The sequence below is a fragment of the Oncorhynchus keta genome, chromosome 19 (genome assembly GCF_023373465.1).
Source record: "Oncorhynchus keta strain PuntledgeMale-10-30-2019 chromosome 19, Oket_V2, whole genome shotgun sequence".
In the NCBI taxonomy this organism is placed as follows: Eukaryota; Metazoa; Chordata; class Actinopteri; order Salmoniformes; family Salmonidae; genus Oncorhynchus; species Oncorhynchus keta.
The window spans coordinates 5909087-5927996 of record NC_068439.1 but is presented as its reverse complement, the minus strand read 5'-3'; positions in this window follow the sequence as shown (position 1 = coordinate 5927996).

The window sequence follows — 18910 nt, the reverse complement described above, 5'->3', positions numbered from 1 at the left end:
CATGCCTCTTGGTCCTGGGCTTTGGGATAGTTAAAAGGCTGTCTCTCCATGTCTCTTGGTCCTGGGCTTTGGGATAGTTAAAAGGCTGTCTCTCCATGTCTCTTGGTCCTGGGCTTTGGGATAGTTAGAAGGCTGTCTCTCCATGCCTCTTGGTCCTGGGCTTTGGGATAGTTAAAAGGCTGTCTCTCCATGACTCTTGGTTCTGGGCTTTGGGATAGTTAGAAGGCTGTCTCTCCATGCCTCTTGGTCCTAGACTTTGGGATAGTTAAAAGGCTGTCTCTCCATGCCTCTTGGTCCTGGGCTTTGGGATAGTTAGAAGGCTGTCTCTCCATGCCTCTTGGTCCTAGACTTTGGGATAGTTAGAAGGCTGTCTCTCCATGCCTCTTGGTCCTGGGCTTTGGGATAGTTAGAAGGCTGTCTCTCCATGCCTCTTGGTCCTAGACTTTGGGATAGTTAGAAGGCTGTCTCTCCATGCCTCTTGGTCCTGGGCTTTGGGGTAGTTAAAAGGCTGTCTCTCCATGTCTCTTGGTCCTGGGCTTTGGGATAGTTAAAAGGCTGTCTCTCCATGTCTCTTGGTCCTAGGCTTTGGGATAGTTAAAAGGCTGTCTCTCCATGCCTCTTGGTCCTGGGCTTTGGGATAGTTAGAAGGCTGTCTCTCCATGCCTCTTGGTCCTGGGCTTTGGGGTAGTTAAAAGGCTGTCTCTCCATGTCTCTTGGTCCTGGGCTTTGGGATAGTTAGAAGGCTGTCTCTCCATGTCTCTTGGTCCTGGGCTTTGGGATAGTTAAAAGGCTGTCTCTCCATGCCTATTGGTCCTGGGCTTTGGGATAGTTAAACGGCTGTCTCTCCATGCCTCTTGGTCCTGGGCTTTGGGATAGTTAAAAGGCTGTCTCTCCATGTCTCTTGGTCCTGGGCTTTGGTATAGTTAAAAGGCTGTCTCTCCATGTCTCTTGGTCCTGGGCTTTGGGATAGTTAAAAGGCTGTCTCTCCATGTCTCTTGGTCCTGGGCTTTGGGATAGTTAAAAGGCTGTCTCTCCATGTCTCTTGGTCCTGGGCTTTGGGATAGTTAAAAGGCTGTCTCTCCATGTCTCTTGGTCCTGGGCTTTGGGATAGTTAAAAGGCTGTCTCTCCATGTCTCTTGGTCCTGGGCTTTGGGATAGTTAAAAGGCTGTCTCTCCATGCCTCTTGGTCCTGGGCTTTGGGATAGTTAAAAGGCTGTCTCTCCATGCCTCTTGGTCCTGCGCGTTGGGATAGTTAGAAGGCTGTCTCTCCATGCCTCTTGGTCCTGGGCTTTGGGGTAGTTAGAAGGCTGTCTCTCCATGCCTCTTGGTCCTGGGCTTTGGGGTAGTTAGAAGGCGGTCTCTCCATGCCTCTTGGTCCTGGGCGTTGGGATAGTTAAAAGGCTGTCTCTCCATGCCTCTTGGTCCTAGGGCTGTCTTCCATGCCTCTTGCTCCTGGGCTTTGGGATAGTTAAAAGGCTGTCTCTCCATGTCTCTTGGTCCTAGGCTTTGGGATAGTTAAACGGCTGTCTCTCCATGCCTCTTGGTCCTGGGCTTTGGGATAGTTAGAAGGCTGTCTCTCCATGCCTCTTGGTCCTGGGCTTTGGGATAGTTAAAAGGCTGTCTCTCCATGTCTCTTGGTCCTGGGCTTTGGGATAGTTAAAAGGCTGTCTCTCCATGTCTCTTGGTCCTAGGCTTTGGGATAGTTAAAAGGCTGTCTCTCCATGCCTCTTGGTCCTGGGCTTTGGGATAGTTAGAAGGCTGTCTCTCCATGCCTCTTGGTCCTGGGCTTTGGGATAGTTAAAAGGCTGTCTCTCCATGTCTCTTGGTCCTGGGCTTTGGGATAGTTAAAAGGCTGTCTCTCCATGTCTCTTGGTCCTAGGCTTTGGGATAGTTAAAAGACTGTCTCTCCATGCCTCTTGGTCCTGGGCTTTGGGATAGTTAAAAGGCTGTCTCTCCATGTCTCTTGGTCCTGGGCTTTGGGATAGTTAAAAGGCTGTCTCTCCATGCCTCTTGGTCCTAGGCTTTGGGATAGTTAAAAGGCTGTCTCTCCATGCCTCTTGGTCCTGGGCGTTGGGATAGTTAGAAGGCGGTCTCTCCATGCCTCTTGGTCCTGGGCGTTGGGATAGTTAAAAGGCTGTCTCTCCATGCCTCTTGGTCCTGGGCTTTGGGGTAGTTAAAAGGCTGTCTCTCCATGCCTCTTGGTCCTGGGCTTTGGGGTAGTTAGAAGGCTGTCTCTCCATGCCTCTTGGTCCTGGGCTTTGGGATAGTTAAAAGGCTGTCTCTCCATGCCTCTTGGTCCTGGGCTTTGGGGTAGTTAGAAGGCTGTCTCTCCATGCCTCTTGGTCCTGGGCTTTGGTGTAGTTAAAAGGCTGTCTCTCCATGCCTCTTGGTCCTGGGCTTTGGGGTAGTTAAAAGGCTAGAGGACCTGAGGGTACAGAACTTAAAGCATGTCTGGCATGTATTTGGGGTGAACAATCGTGGATTGATTTAAAAACTATTAGAAGAATATTAAAATGTATTCTAAAACTTACAGAGAGCCAGTACCAAGACGTTAAAACCGGTGTAATGCGTTCTCTCCATCTGATCTTGGTCAGTAGCCATGGTGCAGCATTCTGTATGTTTTGCAATTGACCAATGGCTTTCTTGGTTAGACCAGACAGGAGAGCGTTACAGTAGTCAAGCCTGCTTGTAATAAAAGCATGGATGAGTCTCTCTGTATGAGTCTCTCTGTATGAGTCTCTCTGTATTAGCCTGAGAGAGAAACGGCAGCACCTCGTCCTGTTCCTAAGGTGGTACATTTATTTATTTATTTTGGTGACATTCTGTCACGATCGTCGTAGCGAGGAGACCAAAGGCGCAGCGTGATGTGAATACATATTTTTAATGAAAGATGAAAAAGCACGAAGTACACTAAACAAACAAACAGAATAACAAACAAAATAACAAACAAAATAACAAACAAACAAACAAACAAACAAACAAAATAACAAACAAACAAAACAACAAACAAACAAACAAACAAAATTATAAACAAACAAACAAACAAACAAACAAACAAAATAACAAACAAACAAAATAACAAACAAACAAACAAACAAACAAACAAAATAACAAACAAACAAAATAACAAACAAACAAACAAACAAAATTATAAACAAACAAACAAACAAACAAACAAACAAAATAACAAACAAACAAAATAACAAACAAACAAACAAACAAACAAAATAACAAACAAACAAACAAACAAAATAACAAACAAACAAACAAACAAACAAACAAAATAACAAAATAACAAACAAAATGGCCGCTATCAAAACTGAGTGCAAACGTGCAACATCACATAGACAATAACCCACGAAATACCCAAAGAAGATGGCTGCCTAAATATGGTTCCCAATCAGAGACAACGATAAACAGCTGCCTCTAATTGAGAACCATTCTAGGCAACCCTAGACATACATAAACACCTAGTTGGTAAACAACCCCCATAAACCTATAAAACCCCTAGACAGTACAAAAACACATACATCACCCATGTCACACCCTGACCTAACCAAAATATGTAAAGAAAACAAAGAATACTCAGGTCAGGGCGTGACACATTCCTCTTGTGTGATTCAAAATGTAGTTAGCTGGGAGGACGTTGAGAACCAGCCAAGTATTTAAATCACTAATCCAGTATAATAATGTATCCGTGGAGATAAAATCCTCTATTGACACAGAAATATAAAGTTGTGTATCGTCTGCGTAGCAGTGCTGTGGTTTCTGGGTAACATATATAAACTGAACAGGACCCAACATTGGCCCTTGTGGAACGCCACATGTTGTATGTATTTTCTCTGAGTTATGTTCACCAAGGGTAACAAATAACTCTTGACCGGTTAAATAGGTCTTAAACCAATTTAGATCTGGACCGGAGAGGCCAACCCACCTCTACAGTCTGTCCAGAAGGACATCATGGTCAGCAGTGTCGAATGCAGCACTTACATCTAACAGTACAAGTACAGAGTTGTTTGGCACCTGTGTTGGCTCTAAGATCATTTCAGGAAAACACAGTTTAAACACAAATAACTCCTATCAGAGATGTTATTTATTTCTATAACGTGTGTTGAGAAACACTTGACATTTGGTCTTTCTATAACACTCAAGCAGATGTGTTTATTCGGGTGGCGTGTTGAGAAATGAACACCATTGTAGACTAGAGGGACTAGATTCTAGTCTAGAGGGGCTACAATCTATAGGGGCTACATTCTAGAGGGACTAGATGCTAGACTAGATACTAGACCAGAGAGACTAGATACTAGACTAGAGAGACTAGATGCTAGACTAGAGAGACTAGATGCTAGACTAGAGAGACTAGATGCTAGACTAGACAGACTAGATGCTAGACTAGAGAGACTAGATGAAGACTAGAGAGACTAGATGCAAGACTAGAGAGACTAGATGCAAGACTAGAGAGACTAGATGCAAGACTAGAGAGACTAGATGCTAGACTAGAGAGACTAGATGCTAGACTAGACAGACTAGATACTAGACTAGACAGACTAGATGCTAGACTAGAGAGACTAGATGCTAGACTAGAGAGACTAGATGAAGACTAGAGAGACTAGATGCAAGACTAGAGAGACTAGATGCAAGACTAGAGAGACTAGATGCAAGACTAGAGAGACTAGATGCTAGACTAGAGAGACTAGATGCTAGACTAGACAGACTAGATACTAGACTAGACAGACTAGATGCTAGACTAGAGAGACTAGATGCTAGACTAGAGAGACTAGATGAAGACTAGAGAGACTAGATGCAAGACTAGAGAGACTAGATGCTAGACTAGAGAGACTAGATGCAAGACTAGAGAGACTAGATGCAAGACTAGAGAGACTAGATGCTAGACTAGAGAGACTAGATGAAGACTAGAGAGACTAGATGCAAGACTAGAGAGACTAGATGCTAGACTAGAGAGACTAGATGCTAGACTAGAGAGACTAGTTGCTAGACTAGAGACTAGATGCTAGACTAGATACTAGAGGGATGTTAACTATTGTTCTCTCTCGCGCTCTCTCTCGTGAAATAGATAATAAACAGTGAAATAAAAATCTACAGTAAACATTACACTCACACAAGTTCCAAAAGAATAAAGACATTTCAAATGTCATATTATGTATTTAAACAGTGGTGTAATGCTGTGCAAATAGTTAAAGTACAAAAGGGAGAAGAAATAAACATAAATGTAGGTTGTATTTACCTCTCTCTCCATCTCTCAGCTCTGGGACAGATCATGCTTTATGTGGATGGAATGAATGGAGTCATCTGTCACATTGAGACCATCCATTGGCTCTACACTCTCATTGGCTCTACACTCTCATTGGCTCTACACTCTCATTAGCTCAAAGGTGAATCAAATCAAATTTGTATTCGTCACATGTAGCCGAATACAAGCTACAGCATCTGTTTTACTGTAGAACTAAACCTATATTTTGTTATTTAGACTCAGACTAAGTACCAATATATAGGTTAGTTAGAAACTCTTTGTCCTTGTTGTTAGAGTATCTGCCCTGCTATTGTAAAAATGGGACCCGGTGCCTGTCTGCTTGGCACACAACATTAAGGAGGTTGAGTTCCTGCTCTAGACTTGTGTGTCTGACTGTTCCCTCATCAACACACAGACGTCACGTTGTACAGCACCTTCAGAAAGTATTCACACAACTTGATTTTTTCCACATTTTGTTAAAATACACCCTAATTCTAAAATGTATTAAATCGTTTTTCCCCCTCATCAATCTACACACAATACCCCATAATGAGAAAGGAAAAAAAATTCAGAATATATATTTTTTAAACAATTGGAAATATCACATTTACATACATGTAAGTATTCAGACCCTTTACTCAGTACATTGTTGAAGCACCTTCGGCAGAGATTAGAGCCGCAGCCCGTCTGGTGTTCAACCTTCCCAAGTTCTCTCACGTCACCCCGCTCCTCCGCTCTCTCCACTGGCTTCCAGTTGAAGCTCGCATCCGCTACAAGACCATGGTGCTTGCCTACGGAGCTGTGAGGGGAACGGCACCTCAGTACCTCCAGGCTCTGATCAGGCCCTACACCCAAACAAGGGCACTGCGTTCATCCACCTCTGGCCTGCTCGCCTCCCTACCACTGAGGAAGTACAGTTCCCTCTCAGCCCAGTCAAAACTGTTCGCTGCTCTGGCCCCCCAATGGTGGAACAAACTCCCTCACGACACCAGGACAGCGGAGTCAATCACCACCTTCCGGAGACACCTGAAACCCCACCTCTTTAAGGAATATCTAGGATAGGATAAGTAATCCTTCTCACCCCCACCCCCCCCCTAAAAGATTTAGCTGCACTATTGTAAAGTGGCTGTTCCACTGGATGTCATAAGGTGAATGCACCAATTTGTAAGTCGCTCTGGATAAGAGCGTCTGCTAAATGACTTAAATGTAAATGTAATGTGTCTTCTTGGGAATGACGCTACAAACTTGGCACACCTGTATTTGGGGAGTTTGTCCCATTCTTCTCTGCAGATCCTCTCAAGCTTTGTCAGAATGGTTGGAGAGCGTTGCTGCACAGCTATTTTCAGGTCTCTCCAGAGATGTTCGATCAGGTTTAAGTCCGGCTCTGACTGGGCCACTCAAAGACATTCAGAGACTTGTCCCGAAGCCACTCCTGGGTTGTCTTGGCTGTGTGCTTAGGGTTGTTCCCTTGAACCGGACTAGTCTCCCAGTCCCTGCCGCGGAAAAACATCCCCAGAGCATGATGCTGCCACCACCATGTTTCATCGTAGGGATGGTGACAGGTTGATACTTGGCATTCAGGCCAAAGAGTTCAATCCTGGTTTCATCAGACCAGAGAATCTAGTTTCTCATTGTCTGAGAGTCTTTAGGTGCCTTTTGGCAAACTCCAAGCAGGCTGTCATGAGACTTTTACTGTGGAGTGGTTTCAGTCTGGCCACTATACCATAAAGGCCTGAATAGTGGACTTCTGAAGAGATGGTTGTCCTTCTGAAAGGTTCTCCCATCTCCACAGAGGAACTCTAGAGCTCTGTCAGAGTGACCATCTGGTTCTTGGTCACCTCCCTGACCAAGGCCCTTCTCCCCTGATTGGTCAGCTTGGCCGGGCGGCCAGCTCTAGGAAGAGTCTTAGTGGTTCCACTGTGTTCATGGGGACCTTCAATGCTGCAGACATTTTTTGGTACCCTTCCCCAGATCTGTGCCTGTCTCAGAGCTCTACAGACAATTCCTTTGTCCTCATGGCTTGGTTGTTGCTCTGACATGCACTGTCATCTGTGGCTCATTATATAGACAGGTGTGTGCCTTTCCAAATCATGTCCAATCAATTGAATTTACCACAGGTGGACTCCATTCAAGTTGTAGAAACATCTCAAGGATGATCAATGGAAACCAGATGCACCTGAACTCAATTTCGAGTTTCATGGCAGAGAGAATACAGTAGACGGCACACGTCAAACGTGTGATTTATGACCCTATGTCCGGGTGACGTGTGTATGCCCATATATGGGCACTCTGACAGGAAGTTATCACATGGTTTTGCCCATATATGGGCATCCTGTTCCTGTTCTCACACTTTAGAGTTCGTGTTTATTTACCAAGATAGTACATCTGTATATGTTAACCTCTCTGCGCACGGAACCAGCTAGCGGGCTGAAATTCCACAACATACGGTGATCTCTACATAAATAGTCATATTAAACATTCATGAAAATACAAGTGTCTCACATGTATCGAAAGCCTAGAATCTTGCTAATCCAACTGCGTTGTCAGATTTAAAAAAGGATTTACTGCGAAAGAATACGATGTGATTATCTGAGTATAGAGCCACATAAAAATAAAAAATAAATTTAACCAGCACAGGCGTAACGTAATCACAAACTGCAATTAAATAAATTGTTTACCTTTGACGATCTTCGTCTGTTTGCAATTCCAATGCTCATTGTTACACAATAAATGATACTTTGTTTGATAAAATAGTTTTTTATAGCCTAACATGAAACATTTTGTGAACCGCTTGTGTCGTGAATTCCGTCTCATTCCATTTTCGACGACACATTCCAGGTAAATCACCAAATGACTGTCTTTTAACCCAATGACCACTGATCGTCTTGAAATCTAGCTGGGTAGATAGCCAATGAGCTGAGCTAAATGGCAATAAGCCATGTTTATGTGTTGCAAGACCAACCCATGTAGTAAGCTCCAGGGTAACGAGAATCATTCGCTATTGAAGTTTCATACCGGAAGGAGCAACACATATTACGCACTGCATTGTTTGGTAAATGCGCAGATTCAGCTGTTTATATATCAATCAGTATGGCGACTAAGTCAGGGAAAGCTATATGTAAGTCTAGATACAGTGCGAAAGTATTCGGCCCCCTTGAACTTTGCGACCTTTTGCCACATTTCAGGCTTCAAACATAAAGATATAAAACTGTATTTTTTTGTGAAGAATCAACAACAAGTGGGACACAATGATGAAATGGAACGACATTTATTGGATATTTCAAACTTTTTTAACAAATCAAAAACTGAAAAATTGGGCGTGCAAAATGATTCAGCCCCCTTAAGTTAATACTTTGTAGCGCCACCTTTTGCTGTGATTACAGCTGTAAGTCGCTTGGGGTATGTCTCTATCAGTTTTGCACATCGAGAGACTGAATTTTTTTCCCATTCCTCAATTTTTGAATAAATTGATTGGGAAAGTGAGACAGAGATTCTTGTAGGACGATTAATTTAGTGAATATTTTTCAAACAGGAGAGGACATCGTTTTGGAAAGTTTTGGTAAGTTCTTATCATGCTAATGCCCTTGTTTATTATTATTATTATTATTATTATTATTGTTTGAAATTAATAATATAAAATATTATTTGTGATTTAAAAAAAAACATTTTTAGAAGCAATATATAAACATGTAATGTTATGAAATGTGAGATGCGTGTGCCTGCCGCCCCACTTCAACCCACATGAAATAGCCTATTTGAGGCTGTTGAGGAGAGGGCAGGACCACATCAATGGCCAAAGAGAAATGGAGACAGTAGATACAGCTGGTCTGTTGTAATATAATAAAGACAGTAGATCTAGCTGGTCTGTCATAATATAATAGAGACAGTAGATCTAGCTGGTAATAATAATATATTCAACCTTCAACTCACTATATATATATCTATTTATTATACCTGTTGATACAGGGCTCATATGTGAAACTATTCTAACTGAAAATTTTCTTTCACAGTGACACTGACTCCAAATGGGAGTCTTATCCAGTGTCCTGTGTGAATTTAAGTATGCTCTCTCTAATTCTCTCTTTCTCTCTCTCTCTCTCTCGGAGGACCTGAGCCCTAGGACCATGCGTCAGGACTACCTGGCATGATGACTCCTTGCTGTCCCCAGTCCACCTGGCCATGCTGCTGTTCCAGGTTCAACTGTTCTGCCTGCGGCTATGGAACCCTAAACTGTTCATTTTTACTCTTGAGGTGCTGTCCTGTTGCACCCTCTACAACCACTGTGATCTCCACCCGGCACAGCCAGAAGAGGACTGGCCACCCCTCATAGCCTGGTTCCTCTCTGGGTTTCTTCCTAGGTTTTTGCCTTTCTAGTGAGTTTTTCCTAGCCACCGTGCTTCTACACCTGCATTGCTTGCTGCTTGGGGTTTTAGGCTGGGTTTCTGTACAGCACTTTGAGATATCAGCTGATGTACGAAGGGCTATATAAATAACATTTGATTTGATTTGATATAAAGTGATATGTATATTAATATATGGTGGTATATGGTGATATATATATATAAATAGATTTGATTTGATAGAGGACTGAGGGTCTTCCAAATATTGAAAGTGTGTAAATAGTTACCCATGTTATTTTGTAAATGTATATATATATATATATTTTTTCATATATTTTCTAATCAATAATTATAATTTTTTTCATATATTTTCTAATCAATAATTATTATTTTTTTCCATTTGTTTTTTCTCTCCATTTTTTTCCATTTTCTTTTGGGGTGGTGTGTTAGGATATCATTTTGGTATTTTGCATATAGTTATTTGTTTCTAAATGTATACCTTCACCAATTTGGCCACTTGGGTACATTTGGGCTACTTGTGTGGGACACCTGGGTGACTCCATGATAAATGTCATGTAGCACACTCATTTTGAAAGTTATCATTCGGAAACTTTGCACAAGTACTGTGTTGCCCTCTTATATTTTTCACTTAAATTGTTCCCATCATCCTATCTGAATGTTTGTTTTATCTTGTTCATTTTAAAGATGATGATATAAAAATAAAAAACATATGTTTTTTTTTCATTGTTTTATCTAAACCAGATCTATTGTGTCATATTCTCCTACATTCAATTCACATGTACACAAACTTCAGAGTGTTTTCTTTCAAATGGTATCAAGAATATGCATATCCAGGCTGTTAGATTTGAGTATGTCTTCAGGCGGAAATAGCACAAAGTAGGGGGGGAGCTGTAAGAGGTTAATTAAAGCATGTGTTTGCAGTTGGCCTATCCTGAGGTCTGAGTGTGTGTACGTGTGCGCGGGTCTGTGTGTGTGTGTATGCAATTGTGTTTAAAAACAATGTTTTTTTCAGGGGAAGTGTGCCTGTGTGAGGGATGTGTGTGTGTGTGTGTGTGTGTGTGTGTGTGTGTGTGTGTGTGTGTGTGTGTGTGTGTGTGTGTGTGTGTGTGTGTGTGTGTGTGTGTGTGTGTGTGTGTGTGTGTGTGTGTGTGTGTGTGTGTGCATATGTCTCTGCAGGGGTGTTTGGAACAATGTTTTTTTTATCTAAAGAATTCAACCATTTCGTATAAACATACGTTAATATTATCTATCTATCTGTCTGTAGGTTATCCGCCAATTTACCCAGCTGCCACCAGGAATAATTGATTTAGATTATCCAACATTAGCTGGAGATTCTCAGAAGCAAACAGCACCCGGTCCGTCACATAGCCAGTCACCATCATCCTATTTTTGACTGAAATCCCAAAATAAAATACGTAATAAGATTTATACATTAAAAACAAAAAGTGTGTAATTATTTTAACAAGTGACTCTTGTGTTTACAGCGGTCAGTCCCCCAGCAAGAAAACGTGCTGCATTATGGACTCTGAACGACTTCGGACGAGCCGATGAAACAGACCGTATTTGGCCGTTTTGTACGAACGTTTATCCAAACACTCCAAACACTCCAAACACTCCAGACACTCCAGACACTCCAGACACTCCAAACACTCCAAACACTCCAGACACTCCAAACACTCCAGACACTCCAGACACTCCAAACACTCCAGACAATACAAACACTCCAAACACTCCAAACACTCCAGACACTCCAAACACTCCAGACACTCCAAACACTCCAGACACTACAAACACTCCAAACACTCCAGACACTCCAAACACTCCAGACACTCCAAACACTCCAGACACTCCAGACACTACAAACACTCCAAACACTCCAGACACTCCAAACACTCCAGACACTCCAAACACTCCAGACACTCCAGACACTCCAGACACTACAAACACTCCAAACACTCCAAACACTCCAGACACTCCAGACACTCCAAACACTCCAAACACTCCAGCCAACAGCCCAGAACAGCGTGAAGACAAAACAGCTAAAAGATCATCTGTGAATCCTTCCTTCCTCATGGAGCTTTTTGAAGGCGAGTTGAATAATCAATGTGATGTTTGTATATAGATATATATTATTTAAGAATGCTAGGTATGAATTCTGTTCATTTACATGTGTGTTTTATTTAAATGAAGGCTATTTATCCAATGAACCATTGTTTTTATTCATACGGTTTGTAAACAACAGCTTCTGCCCTCTTAGACCCGCTAATTATATCAAACCTCTCAGACTAGAAGTTATGGTTAGAAGGTATGGTTAGAAAGTATGGTTAGAAGGTATGGTTAGAAGGTATGGTTAGAAAGTATGGTTAAAAGGTATGGTTAGAAAGTATGGTTAGAAGGTATGGTTAGAAGGTATGGTTAGAAAGTATGATTAGAAGGTATGGTTAGAAAGTATGATTAGAAGGTATGGTTAGAAAGTATGATTAGAAACCAAGGCCAACTATTTTCAAACTGTGATTAGAAACGATAATTAGAAACTATGACAAACTAAGATAATAAACTATGAACAACTATGAAGACAGGGCTGTGTGTGTGTGTGTGATCTATTATTTAAGTGTGTCTACTCTTTCACTCAATGTATACCAAAGTAACAAATATTTAACAACGTTTCAACATTCGGTATTGCTACATTTCTGAAAGACAATGACATACAATTTTAGGCAATTATTAATATAAATGTGTTACATAGTGTGCATCTGGGATAACTTTAGGTAATATATTCTCTCTCTCTCTCTCTCTCTCAGGCTATGAAAAATACAAAAGACAGGACATTTGAGTGTTGAACTCTACAGCCACCCTGTGCCGTGACGGCTGAGTTCCTCCTCTTCGTCTGAAGAGGAGGACGAGGTGTAGCAGGGATCGGACCAACATGCACCGTGGTAAGTGTCCATAGTTGTTTTTAATGAAATAAACCGAAACACTACAAAACAATAAACGAACCAGTACCGTGTGGTGAAACAAACACAGACGAGGAAACAACCACCCACAAACCACCCACAGAATATGGCTGCCTAAATATGGTTCCCAATCAGAGACAACAACAGACAGCTGCCCCTAATTGAGAACCAATCTAGGCAACCATAGACATATAAACTACCTAGAAAGGAAACCGCCCCATAAACATACAAAAGACCCCTAGACAAGTGGGGGTGCTGATCAGATTGGGTGTTTGGCCTGGTGGGTGCTGATCAGATTGGGTGTTGGCCTGGTGGGTGCTGATCAGATTGGGTGCTGGCCTGGTGGATGCTGATCAGATTGGGTGATGGCCTGGTGGGTGCTGATCAGATTGGGTGCTGGCCTGGTGGGTGCTGATCAGATTGGGTGATGGCCTGGTGGGTGCTGATCAGATTGGGTGTTGGCCTGGTGGGTGATGATCAGATTGGGTGCTGGCCTGGTGGGTGCTGATCAGATTGGGTGCTGGCCTGGTGGATGCTGATCAGATTGGGTGTTGGCCTGGTGGGTGCTGATCAGATTGGGTGTTGGCCTGGTGGGTGCTGATCAGATTGGGTGTTGGCCTGGTGGGTGCTGATCAGATTGGGTGTGGGTGTTGGCCTGGTGGGTGCTGATCAGATTGGGTGTTGGCCTGGTGGGTGCTGATCAGATTGGGTGTGGGTGTTGGCCTGGTGGGTGCTGATCAGATTGGGTGTGGGTGTTGGCCTGGTGGGTGCTGATCAGATTGGGTGTTGGCCTGGTGGGTGCTGATCAGATTGGGTGGTTGGCCTCGTGGGTGCTGATCAGATTGGCTGTGGGTGTTGGCCTGGTGTCTATTCTACTCTATTCTACTCTATTATATTATAGTATATTTTACTCTATAGTCTATTCTACTCTATTCTGTCCTGTTCTACTGCGGCAAGATGATCACGGACGTCAACGCACCCGTGAGTACTCACACACACACACACACACACACACACACACACACACACACACACACACACACACACACACACACACACACACACACACGCTCACACTCACGCTCACACTCACACACACACACTCTCACACTCACACCCACACACACACTCACGCTCACACTCACACACACACACACCCACACACACACACACACACACACTCACACACACAAACACTCACGCTCACACTCACACACACACACACACTCTCACACTCACACCCACACACACACACACACACACACTCACACTCACACACACACACACTCACGCTCACACTCACACACACACACTCTCACACTCTCACACACACACAAACACACTCACACACACACACACACACACACACTCACACACACTCTCACACACACACACTCACTCACTCACACACAAACACACATACTACTGGTGCACTGTAACCCCCAGGACTGTCTTCATCTTGAGTTCTCGGGATCTCTGTACACATTTGTTTTAGAGGGGTCCCAGCATCACATGTTAGACCGCTCAAAGTTATTTCGGGCCTAATCTAAAACATCTGTAGATGTTGATGTCACAAGATGCTCATTGACTCTCCCATTGACTCTCATTGACACTCCCTCGAGTGCTAGAGGGGAAACAATAGACATATATATATATATATATATATATATATATATATATATATATATATATATATATATGTACAGTGGGGCAAAAAAGTACAGTGCCTTGCGAAAGTATTCGGCCCCCTTGAACTTTGCGACCTTTTGCCACATTTCAGACTTAAAGATATATACATAAAGATATAAAACTGTATTTTTTTGTGAAGAATCAACAACAAGTGGGACACAATCATGAAGTGGAACGACATTTATTGGATATTTCAAACTTTTTTAACAAAACAAAAACTGAAAAATTGGGCGTGCAAAATTATTCAGCCCCCCTAAGTTAATACTTTGTAGCGCCACCTTTTGCTGCGATTACAGCTGTAAGTCGCTTGGGGTATGTCTCTATCAGTTTTGCACGTCGAGAGACTAAATTTTTTCCCATTCCTCCTTGCAAAACAGCTCGAGCTCAGTGAGGTTGGATGGAGAGCATTTGTGAACAGCAGTTTTCAGTTCTTTCCACAGATTCTCGATTGGATTCAGGTCTGGACTTTGACTTGGCCATTCTAACACCTGGATATGTTTATTTTTGAACCATTCCATTGTAGATTTTGCTTTATGTTTTGGATCATTGTCTTGTTGGAAGACAAATCTCTGTCCCAGTCTCAGGTATTTTGCAGAATCCATCAGGTTTTCTTCCAGAATGGTCCTGTATTTGGCCCCATCCATCTTCCCATCAATTTTTAACCATCTTCCCTGTCCCTGCTGAAGAAAAGCAGGCCCAAACCATGATGCTACCACCACCATGTTTGATAGTGGGGATGGTGTGTTCAGGGTGATGAGCTGTGTTGCTTTTACGCCAAACATAACGTTTTGCATTGTTGCCAAAAAGTTCAATTTTGGTTTCATCTGACCAGAGCACATTCTTCCACATGTTTGGTGTGTCTCCCAGGTGGCTTGTGGCAAACTTTAAACAACACTTTTTATGGATATCTTTAAGAAATGGCTTTCTTCTTGCCACTCTTCCATAAAGGCCAGATTTGTGAAATATACGACTGATTTTTGTCCTATGGACAGAGTCTCCCACCTCAGCTTTAGATCTCTGCAGTTCATCCAGAGTGATCATGGGCCTCTTGGCTGCATCTCTGATCAGTCTTCTCCTTGTATGAGCTGAAAGTTTAGAGGGACGGCCAGGTCTTGGTAGATTTGCAGTGGTCTGATACTCCTTCCATTTCAATATTATCGCTTGCACAGTGCTCCTTGGGATGTTTAAAGCTTGGGAAATCTTTTTGTATCCAAATCCGGCTTTAAACTTCTTCACAACAGTATCTCGGACCTGCCTGGTGTGTCCCTTGTTCTTCATGATGTTCTCTGCGCTTTTAACGGACCTCTGAGACTATCACAGTGCAGGTGCATTTATACGGAGACTTGATTACACACAGGTGGATTGTATTTATCATCATTAGTCATTTAGGTCAACATTGGATCATTCAGAGATCCTCACTGAACTTCTGGAGAGAGTTTGCTGCACTGAAAGTAAAGGGGCTGAATAATTTTGCACGCCCAATTTTTCAGTTTTTGTTTTGTTAAAAAAGTTTGAAATATCCAATAAATGTCGTTCCACTTCATGATTGTGTCACACTTGTTGTTGATTCTTCACAAAAAAATAGAGTTTTATATCTTTATGTTTGAAGCCTGAAATGTGGCAAAAGGTCGCAAAGTTCAAGGGGGCCGAATACTTTCGCAAGGCACTGTATTTAGTTAGCCACCAATTGTGCAAGTTCTCCCACTTAAAAAGATGAGAGAGGCCTGTAATTTTCATTATAGGTACACTTCAACTGTGACAGACAAAATGAGAAAACCACATTGTAGGATTTTTAATTAATTTATTAGCAAATTATGGTGGAAAATAAGTATTTGGTCACCTAAAAACAAGCAAGATTTCTGGCTCTCACAGACCTGTAACTTCTTCTTTAAGAGGCTCCTCTGTCCTCCACTCGTTACCTGTATTAATGGCACCTGTTTGAACTTGTTATCAGTATAAAAGACACCTGTCCACAACCTCAAACAGTCACACTCCAAACTCCCCTATGGCCAAGACCAAAGAGCTGTCAAAGGACACCAAAAACAAAATTGTAGACCTGCACCAGGCTGGGAAGACTGAATCTGCAATAGGTAAGCAGCTTGGTTTGAAGAAATCAACTGTGGGAGCAATTATTAGGAAATGGAAGACATACAAGACCACTGATAATCTCCCTCGATCTGGGGCTCCACACAAGATCTCACCCCGTGGGGTCAAAATGATCACAAGAACGGCGAGCAAAAATCCCAGAACCACACGGGGGGACCTAGTGAATGACCTGCAGAGAGCTGAGACCAAAGTAACAAAGCCTACCATCAGTAACACACTACGCCGCCAGGGACTCAAATCCTGCAGTGCCAGACGTGTCCCCCTGCTTAAGCCAGTACATGTCTAGGCCCGTCTGAAGATTGCTAGAGAGCATTTGGATGATCCAGAAGAAGATTGGGAGAATGTCATATGGTCAGATGAAACCAAAATATAACTTTTTGAAAACTCAACTCATCGTGTTTGGAGGACAAAGAATGCTGAGTTGCATCCAAAGAACACCATACCTACTGTGAAGCATGGGGGTGGAAACATCATGCTTTGGGGCTGTTTTTCTGCAAAGGGACCAGGACGACTGATCCGTGTAAAGGAAAGAATGAATGGGGCCATGTATCGTGAGATTTTGAGTGAAAACCTCCTTCCATCAGCAAGGGCATTGAAGATGAAATGTGGCTGGGTCTTTCAGCATGACAATGATCCCAAACACATCGCCTGGGCAATGAAGGAGTGCCTTTGTAAGAAGCATTTCAAGGTCCTGGAGTGGCCTAGCCAGTCTCCAGATCTCAAACCCATAGAAAATCTTTGGAGGGAGTTAAAAGTCTGTGTTGCCCAGCAACAGCCCCAAAACATCACTGCTCTAGATGAGATCTGCATAGAGGAATTTCTCATTTTGTCTGTCATAGTTGTAGTGTACCTATGATGAAGATTTACAGGCCTTTCTCATTTTGTCTGCGCAGTCAGTGTAAGTGAATACATGTGTTTTAATGTCTCTTGGTCTCATTTATAATAATATGAGATTTAGATTATGATAGGAATTTGATCTTATTCATGAGCCGTCGCTTAAAAACAAAAGTTTTATTCCCTCACAGTCTATGGTCTGTCTCTCTATGCTACGTGATCTTTTCATGAGAATACATGAGAATACATGAGAAAACATGAGAAAACATGAGAAAACATGAGAAAACATGAGAATACATGAGAACATGAGAATACATGAGACAACATGAGAATGCATGAGAATACATGAGAAAACTACTGACTTTAAAGAGCAGACCAGTGAATACTCATGATGCCTTTCTCTCTCTCGTGTGTGTGTGTGTGTGTGTGTGTGTGTGTGTGTGTGTGTGTGTGTGTGTGTGTGTGTGTGTGTGTGTGTGTGTGTGTGTGTGTGTGTGTGTGTGTGTGTGTGTGTGTGTGCGTGTGTGTGTGTGTGTGTGTGTGTGTGTGTGTTGGGGCAGACTCTAAAAAGCGGTCTAACTCCATGGATTCGCCGACGCCCCCATGAAGCGCCATGGAAAAGTACCCTGGAACGCCTTCGTGACTCAATGTCACGCTTCTGCCTTCACCCCCCCAGTCAGCCAATCGGTGGCCTTGTCAGTAGCTTCTGTTGTACCGGAGCTGAATCACGCGTTAGCTTCATGTGTCTGTGGTTGACAATGGCGTCTTTGTTGAAGCCCTTCAAGGAATGAAGGAGAAAAGATAGAGATAAGGGAAAGTGAAATGTATTTTGTGGAAAAAGAGGAAGGTGGTTTAAATGAGAACGAATCTCAAAATGTGACTTCTTCAAGATGCCTCATGGATTGGAAACAGATTGGAAACAGATTGGAAACCGATTGGAAACAGATTGGAAACAGATCGAAAACAGATTGGAAACCGATTGGAAACCGATTGGAAACCGATCGGAAACAGATTGGAAACCGATTGGAAACCGATTGGAAACCGATTGGAAACCGATTGGAAACAGATCGAAAACAGATTGGAAACCGATTGGAAACCGATTGGAAACAGATTGGAAACAGATTGGAAACCGATTGGAAACAGATCAAAAACCGATTGGAAACCGATTGGAAACCGATTGGAAACAGATTGGAAACCGATTGGAAACCGATTGGAAACCGATTGGAAACAGATTGGAACCCGATTGGAAACAGATTGGAAACCGATTGGAAACAGATTGGAAACCGATTGGAAACAGATTGGAAACAGATCGGAAACCGATTGGAAACAGATTGGAACCCGATTGGAAACAGATTGGAAACCGATTGGAAACAGATCGGAAACCGATTGGAAACCGATTGGAAACCGATTGGAAACAGATTGGAAACAGATTGGAAACAGATTGGAAACCGATCGGAAACAGATTCATCACTTTGATAGGATGATTATAATTTATATTTGTAGTTTATTTAACAGTTACAACCTATATATATGAAACAAACAAAGGGAGAATAGTTGTCTACCTACCTACAGTAGGCCTGTAACTTGCTGCGTTTCTACCTACCTACAGTAGGACTGTAACTTGCTGCGTTTCTACCTACCTACAGTAGGCCTGTAACTTGCTGCATTTCTACCTACCTACAGTAGGCCTGTAACTTGCTGCATTTCTACCTACC